The sequence below is a fragment of the Schistocerca nitens genome, chromosome 5 (assembly GCF_023898315.1).
Source record: "Schistocerca nitens isolate TAMUIC-IGC-003100 chromosome 5, iqSchNite1.1, whole genome shotgun sequence".
In the NCBI taxonomy this organism is placed as follows: domain Eukaryota; kingdom Metazoa; phylum Arthropoda; class Insecta; order Orthoptera; family Acrididae; genus Schistocerca; species Schistocerca nitens.
The window spans coordinates 792,175,462-792,198,582 of NC_064618.1; the positions used below are offsets into that span (position 1 = coordinate 792,175,462).

At 43.4% G+C, this 23,121-nt stretch overlaps 1 protein-coding gene across 1 annotated transcript in view; it reads left to right on the forward strand.

Annotated features, from left to right (window-relative positions):
• The first annotated feature begins 2,151 nt into the window (after positions 1-2,151).
• LOC126260023 (proton-coupled amino acid transporter 1-like) overlaps positions 2,152-23,121 on the forward strand; it is a 447,322-nt gene continuing 426,352 nt past the window's right edge. Inside the window, exon 1 of the mRNA XM_049957187.1 lies at positions 2,152-2,275. The gene's annotated coding sequence lies outside the window, so the exon portion shown is untranslated. The remainder of the gene's footprint in view (positions 2,276-23,121) is intronic.

The window sequence follows — 23,121 nt, forward strand, 5'->3', positions numbered from 1 at the left end:
TCACATAGTGTGTATGAGTGGCCACACGAGCACCTTTTAACTCAGGACTCTGTCGTTCGCTCCCGACCAGTATGCACTTACGATGTGTATAGTATAGTGCGTAGACACGGATCTCTTAATTCGGGAAGTGTTATTATGTTTTTATGATATTAGGTACCCAGACAACAAAAACGGAAGTACGACGATCGTGTCGTGGTAAGCAATAACCATGGAACTTGTTAGTGAGGTTGGGACAAAATGAAACCGGAAGAAGCAAATACAGATGGTAAGTACCATAAACATGTAAAGAGTTTTATTTATTAACTTATTTTATTTATAAGCAAGTTCCTCTAAAAATTCCAGTTTGGACAACCTTTTAAGATTTACTGTGTGCAGCTGTTTTCTCAAGGCATCCACCCATGATTAGAACAGTAGTAGTTTTCAAAGTGATCTCCGACAAATTTTCCACTTATATTTCCTCTGGTTCCACATGCAGGCATACTTGTCAAAGGACATGTCACAGTGTCTTCGGAATTATAACCGTCAACCATTTTCACCTAACTAACTGTATGCTGTAACAAATTCAACATTCACATCTACTGGCAGGTGCAAAATCCGACATTTATTTGGTAAAATTCCATTGTGCATTCGACAAAAAATGCTCAGGTTTTTTTGCTGGTAGGGTCTTAGAGGTTTTCAATCAGGGAGCATGGAAGAGGTGTACCCGTAGAGTGCTTTGAAAGAATTTTCGATTGTGGCACGTTTAATGTCTGTGCGTAGACTTTTTTTCCTACATCAGTTACTTTGAACAAATTTGAATCTCATTAACGACTCTAGCCTCCTACATCAACGTATGTGAAACAGCAATCTGCGACAGCTACTGGGACAATCGAAAAGAACTTTTATAGTTGAAAAGTTCACTTGCTGATCTGCATGGTTTTGTAATCATGACGCGTTTTTCCATCAATAGCTCCTGCACAATGAGGGAAATGGCCGGGAGGCCCCAATCGGGGAAGTTCGGCCGCCAAGTGCAAGTCTTATTTCAGTCGACGCCACACTGGGTGACTTGCGCGCCGGTGATGATGAAATGATGAGAAGGACAACACAAGACCCAATCGCCTAGCGGAAAAAATCTCCAACCCGGCCGGGAATCGAAACCGTGCCCGTTTGCATGGGAGGCGAGCACGTTACCACCCACCTAAGCGGGGGGACACAATGATGGAAACTGTTCGTAATCTCATACTTCTGACTGATTTCCAATCAGTCTTGTGTTGTCAGTTGTGTCTCGAACTTTTTTTCTGAGCGTCTCCCATACAGCCAGACTCATTACCACGAATAATGCATGCAGGCGAAGAACGACCACTTATAAACTTGAAGTGAAGTGAACGGAATGAGTTCCTGATCCTAGGTACCTGAAAATTATTTTAAAATTCTAATTAGAATACAATAATGTATATAAATTTTATTTTAGGTAAGGAGATACAGAAATGTTGGAAACCGTGAAGGATAGCTATCAAGAACCTTAGTATTTCAGGAAGGGAGAAGTGGAGATGCGGCGACAGGAAACGGCGAGGAGTCAGTTCCAGTAGTTGGCAAAACTACGCAGTCACCAAATATTTCAGTTGCATCTTTGGCTGCGCCTTTATCAAGGTTTCCGGCACGTGTACTTGGCCGTTTTATTACCACTTCTCGTCAGTTTTTCCTGCTCTCCGTGGTCACCACACTCGCGAGAATTCCCGCCACATCTTTTGCAGTTCAAATCCCACTGGAGAAAACGCACGTCGTGCCGTAACTTAAGTGACATTGCAATGTTGCACTGAGTGACTTCCGGCAGTCAAGTAACACCACCCCGTCACATGGAAAACATTAAGATGAAAGCTTTAGTTGAAATGTAGTTTCACATATATTTTTTTGTCGAAAGAAGATTAACAGAGATTCTAGAACACTGGACTCTTTCTGAACTGTATAACGGCAATCGGCTGACAGCATTTCACTTCCATCACCAACCACGAGGTGAAGATTGTCGTCACTTGGTGGAGGACCACCGGTATAAAATCGCCCCGCTAAATCTTATCGCAGAGACAAACACTCAAAAGTAACGATCTGAACAGAATGAGAGATAACACTACTTAATCGATCTGTGTGCGATCGTCTCCGGAGAACTGCTTTGCGTGTACATTCGATGACAAGTGCGTAACTGTGCTGAAACCTGTGCTCCGGGATCCTCAACTCGTTTTTCTTTACACCTGCAGAAAAGGCGTCCACGACACAATTCAGAGCCTGGCATACGCTCTTGGTAAGTCTCTAACTTTTTATTTACTATTTTGTACGAAATTAACAGCGTGTATCGAACAAGACGCATTTCTCACGAGAAAGAAAGAAGAAACGTTCGCACTTTACAAGCGAAGACACATTTAAATATAATAGTCTGCTAAGCACGTTGGAGGAGTACTAATGTAGCTTAAGCAGTACGTTGCTCGGTATCTCTTACCAGTAGCAGTCAGTCGAGGGGTGAAATTCATGTACGACTGTGCTCTCCGATTCTAGCACCACCGCAAAAGGATGAATTAGTGCGCTCATCCTTGCAGGCCGATATTTCTAGACTTCTCGTTTGGTAAAAGGTTTGTCAGTTCAAAAGCGTAGCCAGATAAAGGTCTCATTTATTGTGAGGTCATTTTCTCGTATGTAAGCTTACGAAAAAAAAGGTCACCCCGGTACACACTCACAGGTAACTCGTTAGGCCTTTACAGGTGCTGAAGCGACCGAGTCACGTGCTCAACGGCGTGTTTACTGCCTCTACGTGAGCGAAAGGGAGAAGCAATCGGTGAGACATTCATGTTTCAAGCGGTTGTTCCACACGTAAACAGGGGTAACTGCAAGGACACGGCCGAGTGGCAATTGTGTTTTGCCGTGCCTATGGTCATACGATGCGTGAAGTTGCTGGATTTTTTGGTGTTTCGCGGCGGTCTCTTACGCGTGTCTACAAGCAGTGGCGTAACACACGTGGGCACTCAAAACAAGACGTCAGAAGTGTGGTTGGAAAAAGATCTCGACAGGGAGTGACCGGAGACGCGTTTCACGGCTTGTGAATCAGAATCGCTCCCAAACCCGAAAGGAATTACTGCAGGCAGTGAATGAAGGTCCATCTCACCCCGTTAGCGAAAGAACATTGCGACAGGAACTGCGTGCAATTAACATTTGGAGACGGTCACCTCGCAAGAGGCTATCTCTCGTACAAGTAATTAAAGATGACAACAGCGAAGTTCATCGAACTGGAAGAACATGAGACTGGTTTTCAGAACTCTCTCCCACCCTATTAGATTTCGACTGGCCTGCAGTATGACCTGACCTGGACCCCATAGAAATCTGTGGGACATGTTGGAACACAAGGTAAAACGCCCACATGAGCATCCGTCGAGTTTGGTGGGATTTCGCGATCAAATCTTCAGTGAGTGGCTTAATCGGGGTGCGACGTACCTTCACCATCTTGTAGATTCACTTGCTAACCGAACCCATACGGTTATGAAGTCTTGGGGGCGAAATAACCCGGTATTATACGATGATTGTAGTGATCTCTCTGGGAATGACTAATGTTGTGTCAGGTGAGCTTATAAGATTTCGACAGGAATTCTGCTAATCAGCTGACTCGTTTAACCCACGCCCTCAAATTTAAAAAAGAATTTGATAAAGAACTGTAATGGGCTCTGTATAAACGGATGTTCTACGAACCGTAGCTCAGCATGGCTGATGGCAAAAATTTCTCAACTGTAGCCGCATATTTAACTGTCTTGGGATTCTTCTACGAATAACTGCAGCTGCTCTTGTTTCCTAATTAACTACCAGTAGCTCATACCGCTTAACAGTTCTTTCAATGTACCGCCCTGCAACTCATCCGTGCACTCAGCAAAAAATCTTCACACAAAACTTAATGAAACATTTTGTGTAATTCTTAATTCACTTTTTATTTATATTCCTTGTTGATGGAGTGGATCTCTATTTCGGCCCCATGAAATATTTGTGAGACACGTGCCGGAATATTGGTGACGTGCATTTTTGTCGGTGACGACGACGACGATAATGGTGGTGGTTGCTGGACCAGTATGTGAGGAACTTGCCTGTGTTATGGTCTACATAGGACATCGTATGAGTAAATATTTGGGATGTTGACCTTATATGGGGGAAGTAGCTAATACACTGATGGAAATGTGTTACACCATTAACATCTTCACCGAACGCCGCCAAACTGCTACTCCAGTATTTTTACATCTTCATGCAATTCACGCGTAAGTGCTTGGTAGAAGGTCCATCAAACCACTTTCAGACTATTTCTCTACGTTCCACACTCTAATAGCGCGAGGGAAAAACCAGCACTTAAATCTTTCCGTGACAGCTCTTACTTCTCTTATTTCATTACGATGATCATTTCTTCCTATGTAGGTGGGAGTGAACAAAATATTTTCGCATACGGAGGAGAAAGTTTGAGATTGAAATTTCGAGAAAATATCTCGCCGGAACGAAAAACGCCTTTATTTTAACAACTGTCACCCCAAGTCGCGTATCACATCTCTAACCGCCTCCCCTATTTCACGATAATACAAAACGAGCTACCTCCTCCTTCCAACTTTTTATATGTCCTCCGTCAGTTCAGTGTGGTAAGGATCGTATAATACACAGCAGTACTCAAGCAGAGAACCCTCAAGCGTAGTGTAGGCAATCTCTATAGTATACCTGTTGCATCTTCTAAGTTTTCTGCCAATAAAAAGCAGTCTTTGGTTTGCCTTCCCCACAACAATATCTATGTGATCGTTGAATTTGAGTTGTTCGTAACTGTAAATCCTAGGCATTTAGTTGAATTGACAGCCTCGAGATTTGTGTAAGTTATCATGTAACTTAAATTTAACGGATTCCTTTTAGTACTTACGTGTTTCATTATTTAGGGTCAACTGCCATTTTTCGCATCACCATTCCGGGGAATGTATAAAAATTTTATATATATTAAAAATTCATCGTTATGGCAGCTTATTTTCCGTACAGTGCAGACATTCGTATAGAAGAAGAATGTGTAAGTAGGCTGTATAGGTTATTATGCTGGTAACGCCACGTAGCGCTCTATATGGAAATCACTGACTGTGCTGTGTGCAGTATGTGGCTGGTTGGCACTGTTGGAATATTCACTATTGTAGTGTTGGGCAGTTAGATGAGAACAGCGCGTAGCGTTGTGCAGTTGGAGGTGAGCCGCCAACAGTGGTGGATGTGGGGAGAGAGATGGCAGAGTTTTGAGAGCGGACGATCTGGATGTGTGTACGCCAGAAAAAGGAAATTTATAAGACTGAATGTCATGAACTGAACACTATTAAGGTAAATACATTGTTTGTTCTCTATCAAAATCTTTCATTTGCTAACTATGACTATCAGTAGTCAGTGCCTTCAGTAGTTAGAATCTTTCATTTAGCTAGCAGTATTGCAGTAGTTCGAGTAACGAAGATTTTTGTGAGGTAAGTGATTCATGAAAGGTAAAGGTTATTGTTAGTCAGGGCCATTCTTTTGTAGGGATTATTGAAGGTCAGATTGCGTTGCGCTAAGAAAAATTTTGTGTGTCAGTTTAGTGATGATCAGAATAAGTAAAGAGAGAAATGTCTGAGTACGTTCAGTTCCCCTCAGCTGTTTGAAAATCAAATAACGTAAGAGGTTTACCAGCACCGTCTTTCATAGTTTTTCTAAGGGGACGTTTCAAATGGTGTGAATGCAACATTCTTGCTGGGTGAGTTTAAAGTTTCTGAACTTTACAGGAGGAGATCACAAAACATCACTCTAAGAGGACATGGTAAAGGTGGAATTATTGGCAAAGGGGGGAACGTATCACCATACCGCTATATCGTGCAGACAGCTGGTTGTAGAACAATGACTGCAGAACGGTTGGCGACGAGTTGGTCTCAGAACAATTGAATGAAAGAATAATAGGCATGGCTCCTTTCGGAAGGGCTAAACCTAGAGAAGATCGTTTGGTTGCGCGACAGGTTATAGTGAGTAGACAGATAACACCATCTGACATCGGTAAAGGGACTACGGGCAGTTTGTCATCACGAACCGTCGAGAACGGATTAGTGGAATTCGTTTTGTGATCTCGAGTTACTATGCGCTCCGTCGTTTATCGCTGACACCATGCCACAAACAGTAGAGACTTTAAAGGTGAGTTCCAGAGTCAGTGGAACGTTATACGGCATGCTGTGATGGTTAGCAATCAGACTCGTTTCTGTTACTGGCGATTTGATAGGTGCCAACGTGTACGTAGACGGCCTGGTCACAGGAATCAGGCGTCTCGGCGTACATACCTCTGAAACTACTGGACTGTAACTGTGGGCATCTACTGGATATGGTTTACTCATGGCTGTCAATCAGCAGCTGCGAAGCACATTTTAAGAACAGAAATAATCAATCGTCAGCTACAGAAATTTTTGTTAAATTATTGACTGGTTTCGGTAAGTTAATTTGCCGTCTTCATATGATCATACAATTAAGCTCACATGGGAAAGCAATCGTCAAGTAAACTTTGGACGATAGAGTCCCACAAACAATGGGTACAGAGTACGAATTTAGTGATTGCCAGGGTTGGGTGACAAATAATAGCAGATTGATAAAAATAGGTGTATAGTACTAAACAGGTTATAAACGTATCTTCGTTAAAGTGTTTACATAGTACTGTCAAACAGTTGAAAAGTAACAAAAAAAATGCGAAGATATGGCGACCAAAGAACTTCGCATCGTAAGTAAAATATTGAAAAATCGCGAGACATGTGATGATTAGCAGCAACAGACTGGTAGTTTGACTAGAAAAGATTTCACTTATATAAGAAGCACCGGGCGCTAGTCTGCCTAAAAGTTACGAAGACTAAGCACAATGAGGGCGCTCGTGTCTATAACATAAGTCAAACGAAACTGAACATGTCTTAAGGAAAATGGTTCAAAAGGCTCTAAGCACTATGGGACTTGACATCTGAGGTCATCAGTCCCCTAGAACTTAGAACTACTTAAACCTAACTAACCTAAGGATATCACACACATCCATGCCCGAGGCAGGATTCGAACCTGCGACCGTAGCATCAGCGCGTTTCCGGACTGAACCGCCTAGAACCGCTCGGCCACAGCGGCCGGCTCTTAAGTAAAAGAACTACCATTAAGACCTTATGTAACGTGTTAACCAAGCGTATAAATTTTACACAGAAAAAGGCTTAGCTTGTAAAAAGGGCTGAAGAATGGATACAATGATCAGATTTATTTAATAACCAGCTGATGGTGGCGCCGAGGGCTGATGGAGAAGCGGCGCTATACTGAACTTCCCAGCACCTTGACGTATAGGCCGGCCGCTGGATACGACTTTTCGACATAAGTGGACCCGCCCCGGTTGAGAGACCCGACTCATGTCGAGCGCGAGCTCCCAGAGCGTGTTTACAAGCTGTCTTTTCGTTTAGGATCTCTACCTATATCACTTATAGATACTACACTCCTGGAAATGGAAAAAAGAACACATTGACACCGGTGTGTCAGACCCACCATACTTGCTCCGGACACTGCGAGAGGGCTGTACAAGCAATGATCACACGCAGTGTCAGCCAGTTTGCCGTGGCATACGGAGCTCCATCGCAGTCTTTAACACTGGTAGCATGCCGCGACAGCGTGGACGTGAACCGTATGTGCAGTTGACGGACTTTGAGCGAGGGCGTATAGTGGGCATGCGGGAGGCCGGGTGGACGTACCGCCGAATTGCTCAACACGTGGGGCGTGAGGTCTCCACAGTACATCGATGTTGTCGCCAGTGGTCGGCGGAAGGTGCACGTGCCCGTCGACCTGGGACCGGACCGCAGCGACGCACGGATGCACGCCAAGACCGTAGGATCCTACGCAGTGCCGTAGGGGACCGCACCGCCACTTCCCAGCAAATTAGGGACACTGTTGCTCCTGGGGTATCGGCGAGGACCATTCGCAACCGTCTCCATGAAGCTGGGCTACGGTCCCGCACACCGTTAGGCCGTCTTCCGCTCACGCCCCAACATCGTGCAGCCCGCCTCCAGTGGTGTCGCGATAGGCGTGAATGGAGGGACGAATGGAGACGTGTCGTCTTCAGCGATGAGAGTCGCTTCTGCCTTGGTGCCAATGATGGTCGTATGCGTGTTTGGCGCCGTGCAGGTGAGCGCCACAATCAGGACTGCATACGACCGAGGCACACAGGGCCAACACCCGGCATCATGGTGTGGGGAGCGATCTCCTACACTGGCCGTACACCACTGGTGATCGTCGAGGGGACACTGAATAGTGCACGGTACATCCAAACCGTCATCGAACCCATCGTTCTACCATTCCTAGACCGGCAAGGGAACTTACTGTTCCAACAGTACAATGCACGTCCACATGTATCCCGTGCCACCCAACGTGCTCTAGAAGGTGTAAGTCAACTACCCTGGCCAGCAAGATCTCCGGATCTGTCCCCCATTGAGCATGTTTGGGACTGGATGAAGCGTCGTCTCACGCGGTCTGCACGTCCAGCACGAACGCTGGTCCAACTGAGGCGCCAGGTGGAAATGGCATGGCAAGCCGTTCCACAGGAGTACATCCAGCATCTCTACGATCGTCTCCATGGGAGAATAGCAGCCTGCATTGCTGCGACAGGTGGATATACACTGTACTAGTGCCGACATTGTGCATGCTCTGTTGCCTGTGTCTATGTGCCTGTGGTTCTGTCAGTGTGATCATGTGATGTATCTGACCCCAGGAATGTGTCAATAAAGTTTCCCCTTCCTGGGACAATGAATTCACGGTGTTCTTATTTCAATTTCCAGGAGTGTATTTGTAGCGCAGCACTTCAACATTAGCAACTTACAACCTTATCAAGACAATGGTGTAACGTACAAAAATGTGTTAGGCACACTGACCGCTACACAAATAGGTGCCCCGCGACTCTGACTAGCCATCGCTGTTAAAACATATCTTGACTACATAATAAAGTTTAGGAAACAAGGGGCAAACAACAAATGCAAATCGTCGTTCTTAACATACAGTAAAAGTATTAAGAAAATAGCGAGGTTACAAGTCATCTGAATCGATAGGTACAAATGGTCGTTTCTGCTATGTGATATTAACCATTGTTTAAGCAAATAGGGTGGTTACAAATTATTTGTAAGGAGCAGGAATACAATCAACAAACAACCTGTTTCTAAGCGACAGCTGGTCATTCAGCAGATCTTTGGAGCCCGGACGAGAATAATTTCTATCTCTCTTAAAATATTCGTTCTGCACCATTTATCCACTACGTGCAAGTTTTCCATATTAAGTAAAGGTTGGGTGGAAGTGCTTTTCAGCTTTAAGATGTTCTGCGAACGTTGACTTACAAGCATTCTCGCCGTCATTGTTCAAGAAATGTTCAAGGAACCGGGTTAAGTGCCCTGCCTGTTTGTCCTACATAAAAGCCTGGGCATACACTGCACTGAATTTTGTATGTGCCACATTTGAGATAGATATCAATAGGAGGTCTCTCCCTTACGTATGACGCTTAGTGAGATTATTAGTGGTGAATGCGACATTGAGGTCATATTTTTTAAATAACCTCGCAGTCCTATAGGAAATATCACCTAAGAACGGAATGGAAAAATTATTCTTTGCAGTAGGGCCATCTTTATTCAGTAATGATGTACTAGAGTTCTTATTAGTTCTTGCCGTATAAAGCTTTTGCACGAGATTGATCTCATAGCCATTACTGACAACTATATACTTAAGTTTATTAAGTTCTCTGACGACAGCGGAAGATTGTAAAGGGATCCCAAGCATCCGGTCAACCAGAGCACGAAAGAACGAAATTTTATGCCTACGGGGATGACAGGATGAAGCATGGGCTGTATTATCAGTCGCAGTAAATTTTCTCTAGATGGTTTTTGGTCACCATAACTTCGCATTTTTTGCGTTACTTTTTAACTGCTTAACAGTACTATACAAAAACTTTAACAAAAGTACGTTTATAATCTGTTTATTATTGTGCATTAAATGTTATTAGTCTGCTGTTAATTGTGATCCAACCATGGTAATCACTAAATTCTTATTTTACACCCATTTTTTATAGGACTCTATCGTCCAGAGTTTGCTTGACGATTGCTTTCCGATGTAAGCTTAATTTTACGATCTTCTAAAGATAGCTAATTAATTTTCGAAACTAGTCAAGAAGTTAGTTTAATAAAAATTTGTGCAGCTGACGACTGATATTTTCTGTTCTTAAAATGGGAAGCCTTGTTGCCACACATGTCATAACGAGGGTACCAAATGGAATACGCAAGATCCCACATTGCAGTTCACACGTCAAACGCCTTGGGCACTGTATGGATCTTTGACTAATACGCCCATTCTCTTGATTTGTCACCTGTAAATCACGTCTGGGCTTCCTCAACATGATATTCAGAGACTGTTAGCTTTCGCTCCATCACGAATAGAAGAGTGTTTTCGTGCCAACTGGGGCCAAAACTCATACTGATGTTGATGATGGACACTAAGTTCTGATTGGAATGAAAGTTTAATCACACAATATCCGTTATATCACGAACAGCTCCACAAAGTTTGTTAAAGATCCGACTGATGCTTCATGGTATCAAACTATCCATTTCCGTCAGTGTAGTTGGTATCCAAAAATAAGAATAAATCCGTTAGCGTCTCTGAAATTTATCGTGCTCGTTGTTGTGATCGTAAGGTTTCCAGGATCGTAGGGAAGTGTCATTTTCCTCCTCCTCCTCCTCTTCCTCTTCTTCTTCTTAATGAATAAACTGGTGTTTTGCCACCTCTGTGGGTTTGTTCTTGTCGGCTTTTGTTGCGCAGAGGTGTCTCATCGTTGGTAAAAGGTTATTATCCAGCACCTTTACTAAATAAGGAGAAATGTTAGTAGGTCGCCATTGTTGACGGCACATTAAGAATAATATTTTTGATTTAATTCTCCCACCTTATACTGGCTACTATCAGTGGCTAACCAACAACTAATGCCTACCAACATGAGCTAAGGGAATGTTTATCTTCAAAACAGGCAACACGGCTTGAGAACGGCCCCTTCTACTCGATTCACAAAGATTTCAGTCACAAAATTATTTTAATCTAAGTATAACACAACAGTGGATTTCATCTACCTGCGGAACCCAAAAAGACTCAAAGAAGACCCCAGCGGAAGGATAGAAAGAGTGCATTGTTAAACAGCGGGGGAAAGAAACGTTATACCATAATCATCCACAACACTATACTTTCATTTTCAAAATATTTTCATGTTCCAGGCCCCATCATTCTGCTTATAAATCTCGATTTTTCGACAGCGTTTACGGCGCACTTTCTTCAGGATTTAAAACTGGTGACTGATTTGAAGATACTTCCAGACGCGAATTGGGTTTTCGGAAAGCAGCGCATGGCACATGTTGCCCAACGCCCTAATCTATTTTAAAGTACTTTATTCCACTTTCTCCGCCCCCGGTAGCTGAATGGTCAGTGTGACATATTGTTAATCCTCTGGGCCCGGGTTCGATTCCCGGCGGGGTCGGGGAATTTTCTCCGCCCAGGGATTGCGTGTTGTGCTGTGCTCATCATCACCCTATCATCCTCATCGACTGTAGGTCGCCTAAGAGGCGTCAAATTGAAACACCGGCACCCGGCGAACGGCCTGCCCGACGGGGAGCCCTAGCCATACGATTAAATAAAATAAAATACTCCATTTTGTTGAAAATACCGCTTCAGTTGTAAATTTCTTTATTTTCAAATGACCGTTTCGGACTGTTATAAGCCCATCCTCAAGTGTTGTAGCTGTGCTGTGGTCCCCGAGCGCCGCGTGTAGCAGGAGCGGTTTGCTGCCTATGAGCGCAGGACAGGAAATTTGTTAAAACTAAATCACAATAAGCTGTCGCTCGGGCCAAAATCATCTCTTCCAATAGTCGCTTTGTCTACTGCTTCAGGGCATTCGGCCATTACACCACTTATATGGATGAAAATGCTCGACCGCATCACACAACGCACATAATGAGGTCTTGGTATGAGAGGATATTCGGTGAATGGATTGGCCAATCCCTTTCCTTCGGCTAAATGCCATCGAGCACGTTTGAGATGCGTTGGCGAGAATTGTTGCAGCACGTTCAGGTCCACCAACGACCATCCAGCAGCTGGCAGACGCGGTGGTGTAGGAACGGCACGCCCTGCCACAAGAACTCGTTACCAACCTTCTGGCCAGCATGGGAGCGCGTTCGTGGGGATCGCACTCACTACTGAGAACCATGTCCCGATTTTTGTAATGTCCAAGGGACATCATGGTGAATTCAATGTAATTATAGTCTTTGAATAAAAGTGTCATCTCTGTTCGTCTCATTGCGTATTTTTTACAGCTGCGTTCTTTTTTGTACTGCAACTGTTACTTCTAGATCTGCTTAAAGTTTCATCGAAGTATGTTACTTGGCAGTGACACATCATCCGAAACTTACTATCGAAATGGTTCAAATGGCTCTGAGTATTATGGGACGTAACATCTGAGGTCATCAGTCACCTAGAACTTAGAACTACTTAAACGAAACTAACCTAAGGACATCACACACATCCATGCCCGAAGCAGGATTCGAACCTGCGACTGTAGTGGTCGCGCGGTTCCAGACTGAAGTGCCTAGACCGCTCGGCCATAGCGGCCGGTACTTACTATCGTCGGTATGTTCTGCGCACCAGTGTATTATACAGCACTTAAATGTGTAGAACGCAAAATATTTACAAATGCTGCGCAGAACGCAACCGAATGTCCAAGAATAACAAAAATTGCAGAAAATTGCGGAAATTGCTTATGGCGGTCTCCAGAGTGTCATTCCTTCACGTGATTCTAAAATCAGTCACTATCATTAGACTGAAAAGAAAATCTTTGTGTGCTCCTATGTACACTGTCCTATACTATCCTCTATGCACAACACTCTCCACACTACATATACAGGTCACTGTGAGGACACCTCGTCAATCCCAGCAGTCAGTAGTTTTTACTCTTTAAGATGATGGTGGTGACAGCATAAAAATTTCGAGAATTAAAACTCAACTTAAGCGCTTCAAAACTGAGAGAATTATATTAAGTCATTTCACTAGTGAAGACAGAGAGGACAGGGGCTATAGGAATTATGAGATGCGTAGGTCTTCATTCCCCATTTGGGATGGGACCGATGGTATAGGCTTCAGCAGAAATTACGGGCAAGAATCAGAGTGAGGGAGATGGTTGAAACTGCCCTGGGGAGAAATTTGAAAGGTCGGAGATGTGCTGATATAGACGCCGTAGAAGACCATGGGTTTCAAGAACAGGGATGTTGCGGAATACAACGGATTGTTGGAATTACAGGGGCTCTCTATTATCATTTGAATCGAACAGAGACGGCTCTGGCAAAAAGACAATCACGGATAGATTTCTGGTAACCTGTACGAAGTTTTCGGACTCATATTTATCGGTCTGCTTTCAGCACTTCGATAAATTACAATAACAACAGATAAATTATTTTGTAACATTCAGCTGACCGGCCGATTCGTGAATTTTCCGCATCGATCTCTCTCTCTCTCTCTCTCTCTCCTCCTATTCCACCCACCCAACCACCCACCACACACACACACACACACACACACACACACACATACATACGTTCGGTCCCTCCACCCCTTTTCTGTTCCACGCACTGCGTCTCAGGTTAAAAAGAATTTACGCATGGTGACACGGTGAGAGTGACAGTCTGCCTCCGTAGGATGCACGTTTTAATTCACGAAACTCCTGTCAACTTACAGGCACCCTGTTCAGCGAAATTACACGTGAAAATAGTTTTGTTCCCTTATTAAACAGATACCTGAAAGTGCTTCTAAATCCCAAATAAGTTGTCGCTCGGGCCAAAATCCTCTTTTCCAGAAACCGCTTTGTCTACTGCTTTGTATGCCTTTTCAGGGAATTTGGCCCTTATTTCATTTTTGTGGAGGACAGTCTGTGACCGCATCACACGTGAAGGAGATCTTGGAACGAGAGGATATTCGGTGAATGGGCCGGAGTGCCCGTTCCTCCGACTAAATCCTACGTGTCTTATCTGGTCCTTATATCAAGAAGACAAGGTCCCCGTAGATAATCTACTGTTTAGTCGGGTACTTAATTACTTGTCAAAATATCAGTAGCAGAAATTGACGTTATAACGGAACTACGGGACAGAACGTAATACATATGGCTTGTTGTGCAACCCTCATCATGTGGATACACGATCTTCCCAGATATTATGGTAGTCAGCTGAGTACTTTTGAAAGAACATTTAAATTTCAGCAGCAAAATTGGTAGTTCTAGTTCATCTACCAGATATGACGGTATACATCGAAATAAGCAGCAACAAGTTGCATAAAAGAAATACAATTTCCTAACTGATTTCTGGCACAAATATATCATATAATTTTTTTTGTCTTTCTTGTACAGGCACTATGAACCGCGTAACAACAGAAATGTGCTGCCTGCATCTTATTGTTGACACTCGCAAACATTGCGAATAAGGGCACTAAGTCACTGAAACCGGTTAAGAAATTAAATTTCTTTTATGCAGCTGGTTGCTATTTATTTAGATGTATACAACTGCAGTTGCTGAAGATGGGTAAAATGTTAAAGATACGACGATGTACTAGTGGCTTTTCGTGAGATCCTTATCTGATGTGGAACAGATCTCTACAGAGATTCTGTTACTTAATTAACTACTCGTTTGGATTCCAATAAGAAAATTTATGTTTGTAGTTGTAGCTGAATTGCCGCATACAACGTGAAAATAGTAGCTTGTAGGGAAATCCTTATCTCGAGGAGGTAAGATCTCAGATATTTTGGAAATTAGTTTTTCAAAATTACTCGCTCCTTTCTAATATCTATTTTTCTTTTATAACTTAATTTTGTGGATCCTGCTATCTTCCTTTGGAATTTAATTTCCTTGGCTTGTAAACTTTTTCATGTTTTTTCATTATTCAAGCTTCACTCCCATACAACAATGTTGGTACAAGCATAACTTTATGAAATTTAAGATATGGTTTTGTTGTTACTTGGATTGGAGCGATCTAATGGAACCATTTACGTAGATGACCTTATCAATTTTGTGTCTCTGATCTAGGTTACCTCTCTACGTTAGCATGATCCCTAACAATTTAAGTCTATCTATTTGCACTATGATCTTGTTTTCTGAAGTGCTTCCACATTTCGTGTATTCATTTATCAGTACAAATTTTTTTGTAATAATGTAGCCAATCTTCGTTATTTATCAGCTACATTAATATCTGGTACATTCTTTTCCATCTTATTCAGGTGTCTTATTGTTTTACTCAGAAGTGCTTGTCTCCCATGGACATCATTTTCAAACCTGACAACGAAGTTATGCCACCTATCTTGATCCACCTTCCTGCTCAACTTTGTCGCCTCTGCTGTTTGCTTCTTGTATATTTACTTATTCACCTGATTTGATGTTGCAGGTATTTTATGCAGTTTTCTCTTTATTTCAACTATCTATCCATTTCTTTTGTCCAAAACACGTGTCCTTTCCCCTTTCCCCTTTGTTGTGTTTTACCTAATGCTTCACAGGCTGCAGTTTCTATTCTGTTCTTAATTTGTTCCGAGTCATGTTCACTGCTGCCTGCTTCTAGAAGCCCACTCATTATTTTGTCTACTCGTCTTTAGCATTTTATCTTGATGGACTCGTGTTCTAGTAAGTATATTATAGTAACAATTGGTTGCTCTGAGGAGTTTCTGTGTACTTTATACTATCTCTGCTTCAAGGCAGCTTTTGCTAAAAGTAGGAAACGATGTATATTTATGTCATACCGTCTGTACAGCATACACGCACGTGCTGAAACAGAATAAATGTTTTTGTTTGTTTGTTAGAAAATAGCCAATTTTAGTTCTATAACCTCTGGCGGACAATGTGTGGACTTACTTGTAAATATCTTTGAGTTAATAGGAAGACTTCGAGACTCAGAAATTATTAAAATTTGGAGAATCTCTTAACATTGTTCCATTGCTATTGACCGTTATCTCTTCAGCATGTTACCTATACCCTACCTTCCTGTTATTGCATTGAAGACTCCACCAATTACAATATAACCGTTTTTTATCTTATCTGGTGTTTTCTGTAGGCATTCATAAAACATCTGGTTCTTTCTTTCTCTCTTCCTCAGGGACATACAAGACTAATGAGATTTTGTATTTTATATCGCTTGGCCGTTCATTTATCCGTGTTCAGTTTATAGTTTGTTCTTCCATTTTTTTACTAATTATTATAACAGATCCAGTTTGCACTCTTCTACGTTGTTTTACCCCTGTATAGCATACTATAATTTCCTAGATGACTAGTCACTTTCATTTTTTTGGCTTAAATAATACTATTATATCTTCTCACTTCTAGTATTTCTTGTAAATTATTTGCTTTGTGAATATCCCTCTGACGTTCAACGTTATTTAGTTTATATTTTTCCGTGTGATAAAGTCCTCCTCCTTTTACGTTTTCCAGTCACATGGGTTTCTGTGGGGCTTTTCTCTTACGTAGCTAGCGAGTAATTTCGTCTGGTTGGTTTACAGGTATAATCGACTGGTGGGGCTGCCTCTTTACAGCCTTCCAGCGTGCCTGATTTTCCTGTAAGGGTTTACTCAGGTCTAACGCACGGCTTTCCGGGTGGGAAGGAGCGCCTGGTCCCCGGCACGAATCCGCCCGGCGGATTTGTGTCGAGGTCCGGTGAACCGGCCAGTCTGTGGATGGTTTTTAGGCGGTTTTCCATCTGCCTCGGCGAATGCGGGCTGGTTCCCCTTATTCCGCCTCAGTTACACTATGTCGGCGATTGCTGCGCAAACAAGTTCTCCCCGTACGCGTACATCACCATTACTCTACCACGCAAACATTGGGGTTACACTCGTCTGGTGTGAGACATTCCCTGCGGGGTCCACCGGGGGCCGAACCGCACAGTAACCCTGGGTTCGGTGTGGGGCGGCGGAGGGGTGAAGTGGACTGCGGTAGTCGTCGTGGGGTTGTGGACCACTGCGGCTGCGGCGGGGACGGAGCCTCTCCGTCGTTTCTAGGTCTCTGGTTAATATACAATACAATACATACGAGGGTTTATTCCCCAAGGGACTCTGGCTTGAGAAGGTCTGTAGATACTCCCCACACCATGTCTTGGGGCACACTTCGTCTGGCTCCTCGACACCTAAATCTACATACATACTCGGCACGGTGCGTGGCGGAGGGTACACTGTACCACTACTAATAATTTCCTTTCGTGTTCCGCTCTTAAACAGAGAAAGAGGAAAGCGACTGTCTGTGTACCTCCGTAAGATCCCTATATTCTCTTACCTTATCTTCAAGGTGGGTACGCGAAAAGTGAGGTGGTAACAGTAGAATCGTTCTGCAGTCAGCTTCAGATGCTGGTTCTCTAAATTTTCTCAATAGTGTTGCGTGCAAAGAAAATCATCTTCCCTCGAGGAATTCCCACTTGAGTTCATAAAATATCTCCGTAGTACTCGCGTGTTGATCGAACCTACCGGCAACAAATCTACCAATCCGCCTCTGAATTGCTTCGATGTCTTCCTATAATCCGACCTGGTGGAAATCCCAAACACTCTGACAGTACTCAAGAACTAGTCATAATAGTGTTGTATACACGATCTCTTTTAGACCATGAACTACATTTCCTGGTTCAAATGGTTCAAATGGCTCTGAGCACTATGCGACTTAACTTCTGAGGTCATCAGTCGCCTAGAACTTAGAACTAATTAAACCTACCTAACCTAAGGACATCACACACATCCATGCCCGAGGCAGGATTCGAACCTGCGACCGTAGCGGTCACGCGGTTCCGGACTGAAGCGCCTTTAACCGCACGGCCACACCGGCCGGCGAACTACATTTCCTAAAATTCTCCCAAGCAGTAAACTACGAATGCTGTATTCGAACATTGTGGGATTGTTTTTCCTACTCACCTGCATTAAATAACATTTTTATACATTTAGAACTAGCTGCCATTCATCACACCAACTAGAAATTTTGTCTACGTCATCTTGTATCCTACTACAGTCACCAGACGAGACACTTTTCCCTACACTACAGTATCACCAGCACACGGCCGCCTGTTGCTGGTCACCTAGTCCGTCAGGTCATTTATGTACTGAAGACAGACAACAAAAGCGGTCCTACCCACTTCTCTGATGGTGTCCTCGCCTCTGATTAACACTCGCCGTCGAGGACAATGTACTCTGCCATGGCCATTAGCCCTTGGGTGACCCACACGAATTTCTACTGTCAGTGAATTCAACTTCATCTTAACCACTTCACGAGCCAACGAAAGGAACCAACAGCTATGGCTGGTACTGTTGTGGTACCGCTTTTTAGAGAGGCGTGAAAACCAAAACATACAACCTTCAATAGTAATTAACACCTCACCGGAAAGCAGCAATGGTTGTGCCAGAGAAACAGGAATCGTGGAAGGACTGGCCAAGATGGCTTAACTGAACATCATTTGTAAGTAGGATGTTTAGGTTTTTACGTTGGTAACGCCACGTAGCACTCTGTATGAAAATCACTGACTGTGCTGTGTGCAGTGTGTGGCTGGTTTGCATTGTTGGAATATTTGCTATTGTAGTGTTGGGCAGTTGGATGTGAACAGCGCGTAGCGTTGCACAGTTGGAGGTGAGCCGCCAGCGGTGGTGGGTGTGGGAAGAGAGATGACAGAATTTTGAGAGCGGACGATCTGGACGTGTGTCCATCAGAAAGAGTAAATTTGTAATACTGGATATCATGAACTGATATATATGATCACTTTTGAACATTAGTAAGGTAAATACATTGTTTGTTCTCTATCAAAATCTTTCATTTGCTAACTATGCCTACCATTGCCTTCAGTAGTTAGGATCCTTTATTTAGCTGGCAGTATTGGCGCTCGCTGTGTTGCAGTAGTTCGAGTAACGAAGATTTTTGTGAGGTAAGTGATTCATGAAAGGTATTGGTTATTGTTAGTCAGGGCCATTCTTTTGTAGTGATTATTGAAAGTCAGACTGCGTTGAGCTAAAAATATTCTGTGTCAGTTCAGTGTTGATCAAAATAAGTAAAGAGAGAAATGTCGGCCGGCCGCTGGTGGCCGAGCGGTTCTGGCGCTACAGTCTGGAACCGCGCGACCGCTACGGTCGCAGGTTCGAATCCTGCCTCGGGCATGGATGTTTGTGTTGTCCTTAGGTTAGGTAGGTTTAAGTAGTTCTAAGTTCTAGGGGACTTATGACCTCAGCAGTTGAGTCCCATAGTGCTCAGAACGATTTTTTTTTTTTAGAGAAATGTCTGGGTACGTTCAGTTCTGCTCAGCTGTTTGAAAATCAAATAACGTAAGACGTTTTCCAGCACTGTCATTTTTCAATTTTTCTAAGGGGACATTTCATACATTTACCAAGAAGTTTTAGTAACAATTATTGTGAAGTGATAAACTATACCGAACAATCAAGTGTAGTAAAATTGTTGTATTAACAACTGCAAGTATTAAAGAGAGAAGGAAAAAACAATCAGGCAATAGTTTCTATTAAAAAAGTGACATCAATGCAACGATCAGCAACTAGGTAACCGTTTCCTATTGATCAAAGTGAAAACATAAAATCGGTCACCCGCCAAGCATCAAAACGACAAAATTATAATAGCAACAGCAGTTAATACTCAAGCAAAACCTTAACACTACAATCAAAAAGCAATACATGTGAATAACATAACTTAGTAAGGCTACGCCTAACGGTGCATCCACGAGCGTTCATTCAACGGCCAATCCGCGAACACGAGGGCCGCACCGTATGTTACAAGCACCGGACCACAGCCACGCAGGGGACCTGCCAGCGTGGGACAGCGGACAACCCAACTAGCACCCCCACACAAACGCCGAGACAGAACAAAAACGGTTCAAATGACTCTGAGCACTATGGGACTTAACATCTATGGTCATCAGTCCCCTAGAACTTAGAACTACTTAAACCTAACTAACCTAAGGACATAACACAACACCCAGCCATCACGAGGCAGAGAAAATCCCTGACCCCGCCGGGAATCGAACCCGGAAACCCGGGCGTGGGAAGCGAGAACGCTACCGCACGACCACGGAGCCAGAACATCCACAAGAAAAATTACAGTTGAACTCCAGTTGGTTGATACAGGGTGGTCCATTGATCGTGACCGGGCCAAATGTCTCACGAAATACGCGTAAAACGATAAACTACAAAGAACGAAACTAGTCTAGCTTGAAGGGGGAAACCAGGTAGCGCTATGGTTGGCCCGCTAGATGGCGTTGCCATAGGTCAAACGGATATCAACTGCGTTTTCTAAAACAGGAACCCCCATTTTTTATTACATGTTCGTGTAGTACGTAAAGAAATATGAATGTTTTACTTGGACCACTTTTTTTCGCTTTGTGACAGATGGCGATCTAATAGTCACAAACATATGGCTCACAATTTTAGACGAACAGTTGCTAACAGGTAGGTTTTGTAAATTAAAATACAGAACGTAGATACGTTTGAACATTTTATTTCGGTTGTTCCAATTTGGTGAACTTATCATTTCTGAGAACGCATGCTGTTACAGCGCGATTACCTGTAAATACCACATTAATGCAATAAATGCTCAAAATTATTTCCGTCAACCTCAATGCATTTGGCAGTACATGTAACGACATTTCTCTCAACAGCGAGTAGTTCGCCTTCCGTAATGGTCGCACATGCATTGACAATAGGCTGACGCATGTTTTCAGGAGTTGTCGGTGGATCACGATAGCAAATATCCTTCTACTTTTTCCACATAAAGAAATCCGGGGACGTCAGATCCGCTGAACTTGCGGGCCATGGTATGGTGCTTCGACGACCAATCCACCTGTCATGAAATATGCTATTCAGTACCGCTTCAACCGCACGCGAGCTATATGCCGGGCATCCATCATGTTGGAAGTATATTGCCATTCTGTCATGCAGTGAAACATCTTGTAGTAACATCGGTAGAACATTACGTAGGAAATACATTGCACCATTTAGATTGCCATCGATAAAATGGGGGCCAATTATCCTTCCACCCATAATGCCGCACCATACATTAACCCGCCAAGGTCGCTGGTGTTCCACTTGTCGCAGCCATCGTGGATTTTCCTTTGCCCAATAGTGCATATTACGCCGGTTTACGTTACCGCTGTTGGTGAATGACGCTTCGTCGCTAAATAGAACGCGTACAAAAAATCTGTCATCTTCCCGTAATTTCTCTTGTGCCCAGTGGCAGAAATGTACACGACGTTCAAAGTCGTTGCCATGCAATTCCTGGTGCACAGAAATATGGTACGGGAGAAAACGGATGTTGATTTTGTTGTGTTGGCAGAAGAGCCAACACTGTGTTACTAGTGGAGGCCGAAATGCACGCGTTTTAGCTCACGCAGGCTGGCGTGAGGAGGGAAGAACTATACTGACGTGAGGTCTGGAACACGACAAGGAATTAGAATTCAGAAAGCGGGCATAATTAGTTTGATACTTAACTTTAATCCATTAATGATGAACGTCGCTCTTGACGGTACATGATTCACAATATCATCCGTTCAGAATAGTAACTGAAAATGGCGCCTTGCTAGGTCGTAGCAAATGACGTAGCTGAAGGCTATGCTAAACTGTCGTCTCGGCAAACGAGAGCGTATGTAGACAGTCAACCATCGCTAGAAAAGTCGGCTGTACAACTGGGGCGAGTGCTAGCGAGTCTCTCTAGACTAGACCTGCCGTATTGCGGCGCTCGGTCTGCAATCACTGATAGTGGCGACACGCGGGTCTGACGTATACTAACGGACCGCGGCTGATTTAAAGGCTATCACCTAGCAAGTGTGGTGTCTGGCGGTGACACCACAGATGTAGCATTCTCAACACCGACGTTTTTTAGATTCCCGATTCTCGCGCAATTTGTCTGCTGCTGATGTGCGGATTAGCCGCGACAGCAGCTAAAACACCTACTTGGGCATCATCATGTGTTGCAGGTTGTGGTTGACGTTTCACATGTGGCTGAACACTTCCTGTTTCCTTAAATAACGTAATTATCCGGCGAACGGTCCGGACACTTGGATGATGTCGTCCAGGATACCGAGCAGCATACAAAGCACACGCACGTTGGGCATTTTGATCACAATAGCCATACATCAACGCGATATCGACCTTTTCCGCAATTGGTAAACAGTCCATTTTAACACGGGTAATGTATCACGAAGCAAATACCGTCCGCACTGGCGGAATGTTACGTGATACCACGTACTTATATGTTTGTGACTATTACAGCGCCATCAATCACAAAGCGAAAAAAGTGGTCCAACTAAAACATTCATATTTCTTTACGTACTACACGAATATGTAATAAGAATTGGGGTTCCTATTTAAAAAAACGCAGTTGATATCCGTTTGACCTATGGCAGCGCCATCTAGCGGGCCAACCATAGCGCCATCTAGTTTCCCCCTTCAGGGTAGACAAGTTTCGCTCTTTGTAGTTTTTTTTCGTTTGACGCTTATTTCGTGAGATATTTGACCCGGTCACCATCAATGGACCACGCTGTATACGGATGATAAAAAGGATGATTCGCTGCATGGCTGCATGGATGAACCTGTAACGAAGTGACACACCATAACCTACGTATTGCCTACAACAATAATTTGCTAACAATGAAGCGGCCTGCAAATGTATATAAATCTCCGCAAATAAGGAGAAAACTGCTTTGCGTATGAGTAAATGATACCTTTCTTCACTTATTTTACAAACAGAGAGAATTACAATAAATATGCAAATTCAACTTTCAGGCAGAAGAGACTACGTAAAGCTAAGTGAGAAGAAACAATTGTACGGCTCAGTGATTAAAACAAATTTCTGATCACAAATCAACTAAAAATAGGCTAGCCTATAATATGAAATCCTCCCCTTAAGTAAGATAGGGTGCAAACAACGGTCTGATAACTGATAACAATTGGTACTCAAACTTTACAAAAGTGACTTAGCACCAACGCTGAGGCGTTGAGTCAGTAGCGGACCACCGAAGTTTCAAGCGTGACGCGGAACAGATAACAATCGAGCGTAGTCGCCAATTGGATTCAAACAGTCAGAA